The sequence below is a fragment of the Cololabis saira genome, chromosome 6 (genome assembly GCF_033807715.1).
Source record: "Cololabis saira isolate AMF1-May2022 chromosome 6, fColSai1.1, whole genome shotgun sequence".
Lineage (NCBI taxonomy): Eukaryota > Metazoa > Chordata > Actinopteri > Beloniformes > Belonidae > Cololabis > Cololabis saira.
In genome coordinates this window covers 15,951,332-15,961,549 of record NC_084592.1, presented here as the reverse complement: position 1 = coordinate 15,961,549, position 10,218 = coordinate 15,951,332, and the positions used below count along the sequence as shown (strand labels likewise).

Genomic DNA, 10,218 nt, shown 5'->3' with positions numbered 1-10,218 from the left:
TAGGTTCAAATCAGTTGCGGTCTTGTGACTGGAAGCCGACACTCCCGCTCTTAGAAACGCACCTTCAGATACACCTGACGAAATGGTCGACGAGAGGTAGGTAAGCTGTACTCTACCGTTCTAAGTAAGTCACCTAGACTTTAGTCTACGTTTTGCCTCAAAAAGCAACATTAGTTAGTTATTATAGACGTCCTTAATAGAAGCGCTGCTGTTTCTTTGCTGTTGCTTGTGATGCGTACTTTAGTTACGATTAGAAGCCTGCAGAGAGAAACAAGGAGAGACAACAAAGAAAACAGCAAGTTATCCCATAAAAGGAGTCAATTGTGGAAATGTGAATCAACATAACTGACATGTTCCCTTACAACAGCGACCCTTACATGACATTAATAAACACTTATACGGTGATCTTTAGGTCTAATATACATATTATTGGACGAAACTAAACATCACATTGAGATTTCAGTTCAGGCTGCATCTCTCATGGTTTAAATACAACTAACTGCATGTGGTGGAGGGAAAAATACATAAATAAATCACAGTTATGTAACTAACCACCAGCAAAACAAAAACATCTCTGCAACTGAAAAACAGCTATAAATTTAGTCTGATCCCTCCATGTCGGTTATGAAAAAAACAGAAAACAGTCAAATGTGGAGAAGGTGGAGCTCCACTGAGACCACAAACGGGTGGTCTGGAGTTCAAAACCCACTAAACTCCTCCAGTTTGGATTCAATTAAGTCTTAGATTTTCTTGCTCACAAAATAAATAAATAAAATAATAATAATAAAAAAAAATATTGGAAATGACCCTTTTTACATTCTTACAAATATAATACAGTTTTGATAAATCAGAAAAACTGTTTCATTCATTCTTAATCCAGGTTTAAGTAGTCGAGGTGGTGTCGATGCTCAAAAAAAACGAATAAACTTTGGTGTCGCTTCCTTTTTCTTTTTCTAATTCAGCCAACCATACTCATAAAATATCCCCATATACAAAATGATTCAATAGCCGCAAAAGTAGTTTAAAATCATTGTTGTAGCAAATTTAGAGTTGAGCTGTGTGTCTATGTATGTGTGGGTGGAGGTTGTCATTACATCACCTGCGCACCTGTGGGCATGGGAGGTAATTGTCAATCAGAGGTTAGATAAGGGAGACACAGGTGATCAGGCGGGGGAATTAGGAGCTGGGAAGCCACACAGTTTTTCAACTGTGGACAAAGAGTTTGTGTGGGTCCGTATGGTTGTTCTATCACCAGCAGCTTAGTGTGTTGTTGTTTTTGATAATACACCGGCTCGTCAACACCTGGGTTTTTGTAGGTGTTTTTTGAAGCTTTGCATATGCAAAATAAAGTGTTGAACGCAGCTCCCAGTTGGACCACTTCTTTCGGAACCAGCATGAGTTGGAAATGGCTTCAAATTCCCTCACATGGCATTTTTTGTTGATAGATTGCCATAACATTAATCATAATCATTTTATTTTCCACTTCAAACTTATTAGAAGCCAACTTCAGAGCCCTCAGAGAGCGTCTACGCATGCGCAAGGAGGGTTTACTTGAGATCCAATACTCCCCATAACAGTGGAGTCAATATTTTACCTCAGGAAGTGCCGTGTGCGCTCTTAATAGTACGTCTGAAGACCAGGCAGCAGCGAACGGACCAGGCAGCAGCGAACGGACCAGGCAGCAGCGAACGGACCAGGCAGCAGCGAACGCACCAGGCAGCAGCGAACGCACCACGAGATGTGGTAGTATCGCGAGAACGAGGCAGCAGAATCCAACATGGCGAGGTAATACTTTCGTTTTCAATAAATGCTTTAAAAATGATTATATTCTCAGTTTAAAATAACGAAAGGGTAGTTTATAGTTAGATTATATAATTCCGAACCCAACCTGGAGCAAAGCGAATCTTTAGACGCATCTATAGACGAGTATTTTGAGAGATTTGTCATGGTGAAGAAGTCTGGGGGCGCGTCCTCCGGCGCTTCCTCGGCGCCCAAGCGTTCCCGTCCTGAGGATTCCCCTGGAGCAATCTCTCCTCCAGGAAATACCACCGAGGACATTCTGAGGTCCATTGACACCCGCTTGGCCTCCCATGACTCCCGTTTATCCCTGGTGGAAGTCCTGCACAAGGAATTCCAGTCATTAAGAGAAGCTGTGGAATACGGTAACCAGCAGGTGGAAAAATTGATGGCTGAAAACACCAATCTGAAGAAGTCGATGAAATCCATGTCAGAGGGTTTTAGCCGACTCCAAAATGAAAATAAATCTTTAAAGGAGGCCGTTTTAGACCTTCAAGCTCGTTCCATGAGGGACAACTTGGTGTTCTCGGGGATCCCGGAGAAACCTGATGAAGATCCTGAACAATCCGTCCAGGATTTCATCCGGAACCACCTGAAGCTTCCAGAAGACCTGGACGAACTCCATCACGTTTCACCGCGTCCATCGCCTAGGAGGAAGAAGACCCGAAGCCCAGAGACCCAGGCCCATTGTTGCTAAATTCGAACACTATAAAGACAAAGAGCTTGTGAGAAGACGGGGGCCACAGCTACGCGGATTGCCGTTCTCCGTGAACGACCAGTTCCCCCGGGAGATCCTGGACCGTCGCCGAGTCCTCTTCCCGGTCCGGAGGAGGTTCATGACGGAGGGATCTCGTGCTGTCATCACCGTGGACAAGCTGTACGTGAACGGACAACTGTACCGCGACTCCAACATCACGCCCGGGCTCTTCTAAAAAGGATGAGTACAAAATTTACTTTCTTTTCCTCTCTTTCTTTCTTACTAACTGGTGATTAGGTTAGATATAGTTACATAAACACTTGGTGATTAGATTAGATATAGTTTCATAAAATATTCTCGGTATATATTAATGTATTAATAATTCTTGCTCTGCTAGTCTCGGTAAGTTATAGGCTCACACTGGTGATTGCCTTTCTCTCTCTTTTTTTTATTTTCTCTATTTTTTTTTCTATCATGTTTAGAATTATCTCCCTCCCCCCCACCTCACTCCCTTTCCCCTTTTTTTTTTCTTTTTTCCCTCTATGTCCCACTCTGCTGCACTTTCTTTCTCGGTTTGGTAAATTGGTACAAACACACATTTCACACATCTAGAATAACATGGCACACACACATACAACAGCTTTTCATGCAACATTACCACTTACATATAATGTTACTTTCAATGATTGGATTATGGATAAATTAAAGTTTGTCACCTGGAACGTAAACGGAGCCGGGAACACGGCAAAGAGATTAAAACTTCTTAACCAGATACAAACTCTGCAGGCAGACATTGTCCTACTGCAAGAAACTCATTTAGTTAAAGCTTCGGTAGATGCATTGGCCACGGCACAATTTCCGCATGTTTTCTCCGCCTGTTACAACTCCAGACAAAGAGGGGTAGCAATTCTCATTAATAAAAGAGTAAATTTCACCGTAAAGGACACTCACATTGACTCAGAGGGTAGATATTTAATTTTAGTCTTGCAAATTCAAAGCTTGAATTTATGTATTTCTAATGTATATGGTCCAAATGTTGATGACTCCTCGTTTTTTCACTCTTTTTTCACCTCACTTTCTGCTCACCTAGACAACACAGTCATCATCGGAGGAGACTTCAACATGGTTCTGGACCCTGGAGTGGACAGGCTCAGTAATGCAGGCGGACACAGGAGTTGGCAGTCAGCAAGTATTGTTAAGCAATACATGAATGATCTGGGTCTTTGCGATACATGGCGCTCTCTACACCCAACCCTTAGGAACTACACTTTTTTCTCAGCCGTTCATCACTCATATTCTAGGTTAGATTATTTTTTAGTCAGTAGCTCTCTGATGAGAGATATCTCAGAATCACAAATTCACCCAATCATTATTAGCGATCACGCACCTGTTTCTTTCACTCTGGGGAAGAGGGGGAGCGTATCATCCTCCAAAGTTTGGAGATTTAATACATCATTGCTCAAAGACCCCGACTTTATTAATTTTTTTAAGAAAGAATGGGATATATTTTTACAAAATAACGACCAGCCGGAAATATCAGCGAGCGTTCTATGGGAAGCAGGAAAAGCAGTAATGCGAGGCAAAATAATTTCCTTTTCTTCAAATAAGAAAAAAAAGACAACTTAAAAACAAAAGAATTAGAATGTGAAATAAAGACGCTAGAGGAGGCCTTCCAGACCTCTGCAGACGAACGTATCCTTAACAGAATAAGGAAAACTAAAATAGAATTAAATAAAATAATTGACGCAAAAACACAGTTTCTAGTACAAAGGCTTCGCCTGGAAAACTTTGCACATGCTAACAGATCGGGAAAATACTTAGCCAATCAATTAAAAATAAACAAAGAAAAAACAACCATAACATCCATTAAGGACCAGTCAGGGGGAGTTACACATGACCCCTGTTTAATAAATTCAGTCTTTAGAGACTTTTACTATAAATTATACTCGTCACAAATTGAACCATCTGATCAATCCATTAATGAGTTTCTTGGAGACATTAATCTGCCGAAGTTACATCAGGAACAGGTTACGAATTTAGACTCACCGCTCTCAATAGGAGAACTCCATGAAGCTCTTCAACATATGCCCAATAATAAAGCTCCGGGCCCAGATGGTTTCCCAGCTGAATTTTACAAGGAATTCTGGAGCATATTAGCACCAACATTTTATAAAATGATTCTAAATGCTAGGGAGAATAAAAGCTTACCCTTAAATATGAACTCTGCTAATATTAGTCTTTTATTAAAACCGGACAAGGATCCCTTGCTCCCATCGAGCTACCGCCCAATTTCATTGATAAATGTAGACCTTAAAATAATTAGCAAGGCCATTACTGAACGTCTGAAAAGAGTCACCCCTTCTATTATACATCCGGATCAAACAGGCTTCATTAAAGGTAGACATTCGTCTACTAATATTCGCAGATTATTAAATATTATAGACTATTCGAGTATCAATAAACAGGAGACTACTATTATATCCTTAGACGCGGAAAAAGCATTTGATAAGGTAAATTGGAAGTTTCTATTGGCAACTTTGCATAAATTTGGATTTGGCAAATCTTTCATTGACTGGATAAAAATATTATACAGCTCTCCCAAGGCACGTGTAAGGACAAATGATCAAATCTCTACAAGTTTTACCTTGCAAAGAGGCACTAGACAGGGTTGCCCTCTCTCTCCCTCATTATTTGCAATATTTATTGAACCTTTAGCAGCAGCTATTAGACAAAATCAAAATATTAAAGGTATACAATGTAAAATATTAGAGCACAAAATAAGTCTTTATGCGGATGACGTACTCCTCTTCCTCCAGAACTCACGATCTTCACTATCACAGACAATTGCACTTATAGAGGGATTTTCATCTCTGTCTGATTATTCTATTAATTGGTCTAAATCCACAGTTTTGTGTGTTAACTGCAATTTTAGGAATATAACAAATACTCAATTACAATCAGGGAACATTAGATATTTAGGCATAAACATCTCCCCTAGGCTGTCAGAGTTAATAAAATTAAATCATGTTCAGCTTATAAAGAAAATAGAAGATGATCTTTCCAGATGGAGCTCTCTCCCCATTTCGCTCATGGGTAGAATAGCCACCATTAAAATGATGGTTTTACCAAAAGTAAATTATTTTTTCTCAATGATACCATGCAAACCCCCTCTTTCCTGGTTTAAATCGTTGGACTCATATGTATCAAAATTTCTGTGGAAAAATAAAACTCCACGTATTAGTTTAAAGACATTGCAAAAATCCAAAGAATATGGAGGTTTAGAATTACCTAATTTTCAGTATTACTTCATAGCCAGTAAGTTACAGTATATTGTAAAATGGTCAAAAGATCATCCTTTAGATAGTCAATGGCTGGACTCAGAGCAAGTGTTTTGTAATGAACTAGAAATCTCAGAGTTACCATTTATTAGTCAAAGTATCAAACGTCATCAATGTTTCAAAAGCATTAATATTAGCACAACTTTATCAGCTTGGTGGGAATTTCTTAAAATAGCTAAAATTTCACTTTTTCCATGTGACCGTACACCCATATGGAACAACCCAGACATCGTGAAAAATGATAAAAAGATGGTTAACTTCGTTCAATGGAGAGATCAAGGAATACGGTACTTACAGCACGTAATTGTAGGAGGACAGTTTGTACCTTTCAATACACTTATTGTTCAATACGGAGTTAGCAGGAATACATTTTTAGAGTATCAACAACTTAAGGCAATAATAAATAAAACATACAAAATTAGCCAATTAGATTTACAACTTCCCGCTAAGATAATAGATTTATTGAATCTAAGCACTTTAAAGTTGTTATCAAAACTCTACAGGTTAGTGTCTAAACTGGACGATTCAGTCTCTCTCCCGATCTCTAAGTGGGAGGCGGATCTCTCTCTTAATACCGACCAGTTTTCTTGGTCACAAATATGCTTAAATACGTTTACTATGACTAAAAACCCAAACCTACAACTTATACAGTACAAAGTTCTTCATAGAATACATTATACTGGACAAAGGATGTTCCAGATGGGCTTTGTCACCTCTAATATCTGTTCACAGTGCACAGAGAACACCCCAGATAATTATATGCATGCTTTATGGTTCTGTACACCGGTACAGAGGTTCTGGAAGGAGATTTGTGAGGATTTATCCACATGGATCAACCACAGAATCCCAGTGTGCCCCACGGTATGTATATTAGGTCACCTGGGAGACACTCAAATAGATCCTAATTGGACACACCGGGTTCTCACTGCCTTATGTATCGCAAAGAAAACCATTCTAGTAAATTGGAAACAAAAATCCAGTTTATGTATCAACCATTTTAGGAATCTTTTATCAGATCATATTAGTAGTGAGATAATGTCTGCCTCCACTGAACAACATTCGGCTGAATTGCACTCTCTGTGGTCCCCGTTTATTGGCTTCGTTACCTAGTGGGGGCGGGGGGGTGGTGATCTCGTAGCCCTTGGGGTTGGGGGTCGGCTTGGGGGGTCTGGGGCGCGGGCCTCTGGTGGCCCCTGGGGGGCGGTGGGGGGGGCCGCGGGGCCCTGTCCCTAGCCGGTGGGGGCCTTGGGGGCCTGTGGGGGGGGTTACCTCATGGCGGTGGGGGGGGGTGGCTGGGGAGGGCTCGGGCGGGGGGCTGTGGCTGGGGCGTCTCCGGGCCTCCCGGGGGGGGCGGGGCCGTGGACGTGGGGGTCCCACCCGGAGGGCCCGGCCCTGCCTGGGTGGGGGGTGGCTGTCTGCGCTGGGGGGGCATTGCTGCCTTGGTCCTCCGTCGCTGGGTGGGGGCCAAGTGCCCCTGCGGATGTGGGGACTCCGGGACCCTTGGGGTGTCCGCCGGGGTGGCCTCGGGGGGGGTGGGGCCGGGTCCGGGGAGCGGGCCTCCCCTGACCGGGGGGTGCACGGGCGGGCGCGACGGCGGGGTGGCACCATTCCCAGGTATCTATGTCTTATGTTGTCAGTATGAATGGGAGGATGTTGGACCGTTTCCCCCTCCGTCTGGGGGCTCCGGCGGCGCCGGGGGCGCCCTTGGAGGTACGGTGGGGCCCTTGCCCGGCTCGGGGGGCCGGCCCCTGTCTACTGGACGGCCGGTGGGGGGACGCGGGTGTCTTATCAGGGCCGGCTTTGCTGGTCCTGCTTCCTGGCTTCGGCCTCCGCTCCCCCTCTTGCCCCCCCTACACGATTCATACGCACATAGGCGAAAGGCGGGGGGTCCGGGTCGTGGGGGGCACTGTCCCGCGGGGCCTGGCACTCCCCGCCTCACGGTTTTAACAGCAAAATAGACACTGCACATTCAACATTTTATAAATACACTTGACAAGGACACGTAGTTCGGGAGGGGGGGGGGTCGGTGTCAATCGATACTTGGCCCTCCCTCCTCCCTGTTTTTATGGCATTAATCACATGCACTCAACACAAGGGGCGGGAGGGGGTCCCACATCACCCGCGTTCCCTCACCGGCCTGGGCCTGGGACGGGTGGGTCGGGTTACCCGGGCCTGGCGGGGCCCGCCGTGCAGCCTGGGGTGTCTTCTGGCGGTGCTGGACCCCCCCGGGGAGGGGGAAACGGTGCGTGATTGTATGTCTGTGTCGGTGAGAATGCGGTATGGAAGGGTCCTGCCATGGAGGATTTGAGCCTCCATTGGCAGGACATCAAAAACTTAATAATTTATCAATATTATATTATACAAAGATGGTTATTATTATTATTATTATTAGTATTATTATTAGTATTATTATTATTATTATGTATAGTATATTATATTATTATTAGTATAGGTATCGGATAGGTGAATGGATGAATGAATGGAATGCCTGGGTCTGGGGCCCTCCGTTGTCAGGCCAGCGCGGGTGTCGCCTTGTTGGGGGGTTCCCTCTCTCCGGGCCCGTCTCCGGTCCCCCCCGCTGCCTCTACGGCGGGGCGCCCCTCTGGTCTTGGAGGGCCACTTTCGTGGGGGACGGGTGCGCCTGCCCGCGTCGGTGGCCGGGGCGGCTCTGTCTCTCCGGGCAGGCTGGCCCCCTGCCGGGTGGGGGTCGTTGGCCTGAAGGGTGAGGGCCTCCTGGCCGCGTGTCCGGCCCGGACCGGGTGGCCGGGGATTGCCTGGGTCGCGGTCCGCCGCCGCGGGATCCCTGGCTGCTTCTTTCCGCGCCGTGGGGGCCCCGTCCGCGGGCCCCCTCGGCCGCCGCCGGGTGGGGGGGGGGCCTCGCAGGCGGTGGGTTGCCTCCCTCCTACTTCTCCCCTCTGTGGGGTTGCCGGTGGCCTGGGTTCCGGGCTCTTCCTTGTCGGCCTCTGGTCTCGCGGGTGGCGGGGTTGCTCCCCCCCCTCCCCCACTATAGATACACTTCAGGTGGAGCTTTGTTTGGTTTATTACACACACACACACACACACACACACACACACACACACACACACACACACACACACACACACACACACACATACACACATATAGTCATTTAGTCACATGCATACACACACACACACACACACACACACACACACACACACACACACACACACACACACACACACACACACACACACACACACACACATGCATGATCATATACATACACACACACACAGATAGACATACACACTGGCTTGTTCACCTGCATGCTGGCTCTCTAGTTTTTGGGTTTAGGTAGCGGTAGCGATAGCTTAGCTCAGACTGCGATCAGATCTCAAGATTTAGGTCGATTGCTGTTCGTGTTTTGGATGGCTCCGTGCCGGTTTCGTGCTTTGTTTGTGGTTTTTTGTTGCAGATTTCCAGTGCTTGACGTGTGTCTCCGTGTGTTCCTGCTTCCTGGATTGGCAGTGGATGTCGTCACCCCCCCCCCCGCACCCCCTCCCCCCCCCAAAAAAAAAAAAAAAAAAAAACAAAAACACTGGGTTTGTATGTGTATATTTATGTATGTGTACGCATATGTGTGCGTATATATATGTATATATTACATACAGTAATAATGCACATATATACACTTTTGGTTTCTACCGTCATGGTATCAATCAATAATATGTGTGCAGACAAGGTAAAAAAAAAAAAAAAAAAAAAAAAAAAAAAAAAATAAATAGTACGTCTGAATTAATGCATACTACTGATATTTACTCAAAAGTGTGCCAAATTTAAGTATACTTTTTAGTATGGCATTTCAGACGCACCCATGGTTTTTTACAGCTTATGGCCGTAATGTTTCTTCCTGTTTCAGCGCAATGCTGCCCGAAGGTGCGATACCGGCGGTGTCCACATGGGGGCGGAATATTAAAATACAAGCGTACAAAAACCAGCAAGGAAATACTGAAAAACATATGGGCCTAAATGGATAGTTTTGTTGGATAATATAGACCATTATGGATATATTATTCCAGTAAATGAGGTTACGAGATTAATTATGAGACTGCAGCAGTGTATTCAGAGCAGAAAAATGGATTTGCTCAAGCTTCTTATATTTATACACACACACACATTTATACATCTATCTATCTATCTATCTATCTATCTATCTATCTATCTATCTATCTATCTATCTATCTATCTATCTATCTATCTATCTATCTATCTATCTATCTATCTATCTATCTATCTATCTATCTATCTATCTATCTATCAACACACACACAAATACATACATACATTATATATATATATATATATATATATATATATATATATATATATATATATATATATATATATATATATATAATATA

The 10,218-nt window shown here is 44.2% G+C and overlaps 1 protein-coding gene across 1 annotated transcript in view; it reads right to left on the bottom strand.

Annotated features, from left to right (window-relative positions):
- LOC133445869 (poliovirus receptor homolog) overlaps positions 1 to 10,218 on the bottom strand; it is a 92,068-nt gene continuing 81,850 nt past the window's right edge. Inside the window, exon 9 of the mRNA XM_061723369.1 lies at positions 1 to 258. The gene's annotated coding sequence lies outside the window, so the exon portion shown is untranslated. The remainder of the gene's footprint in view (positions 259 to 10,218) is intronic.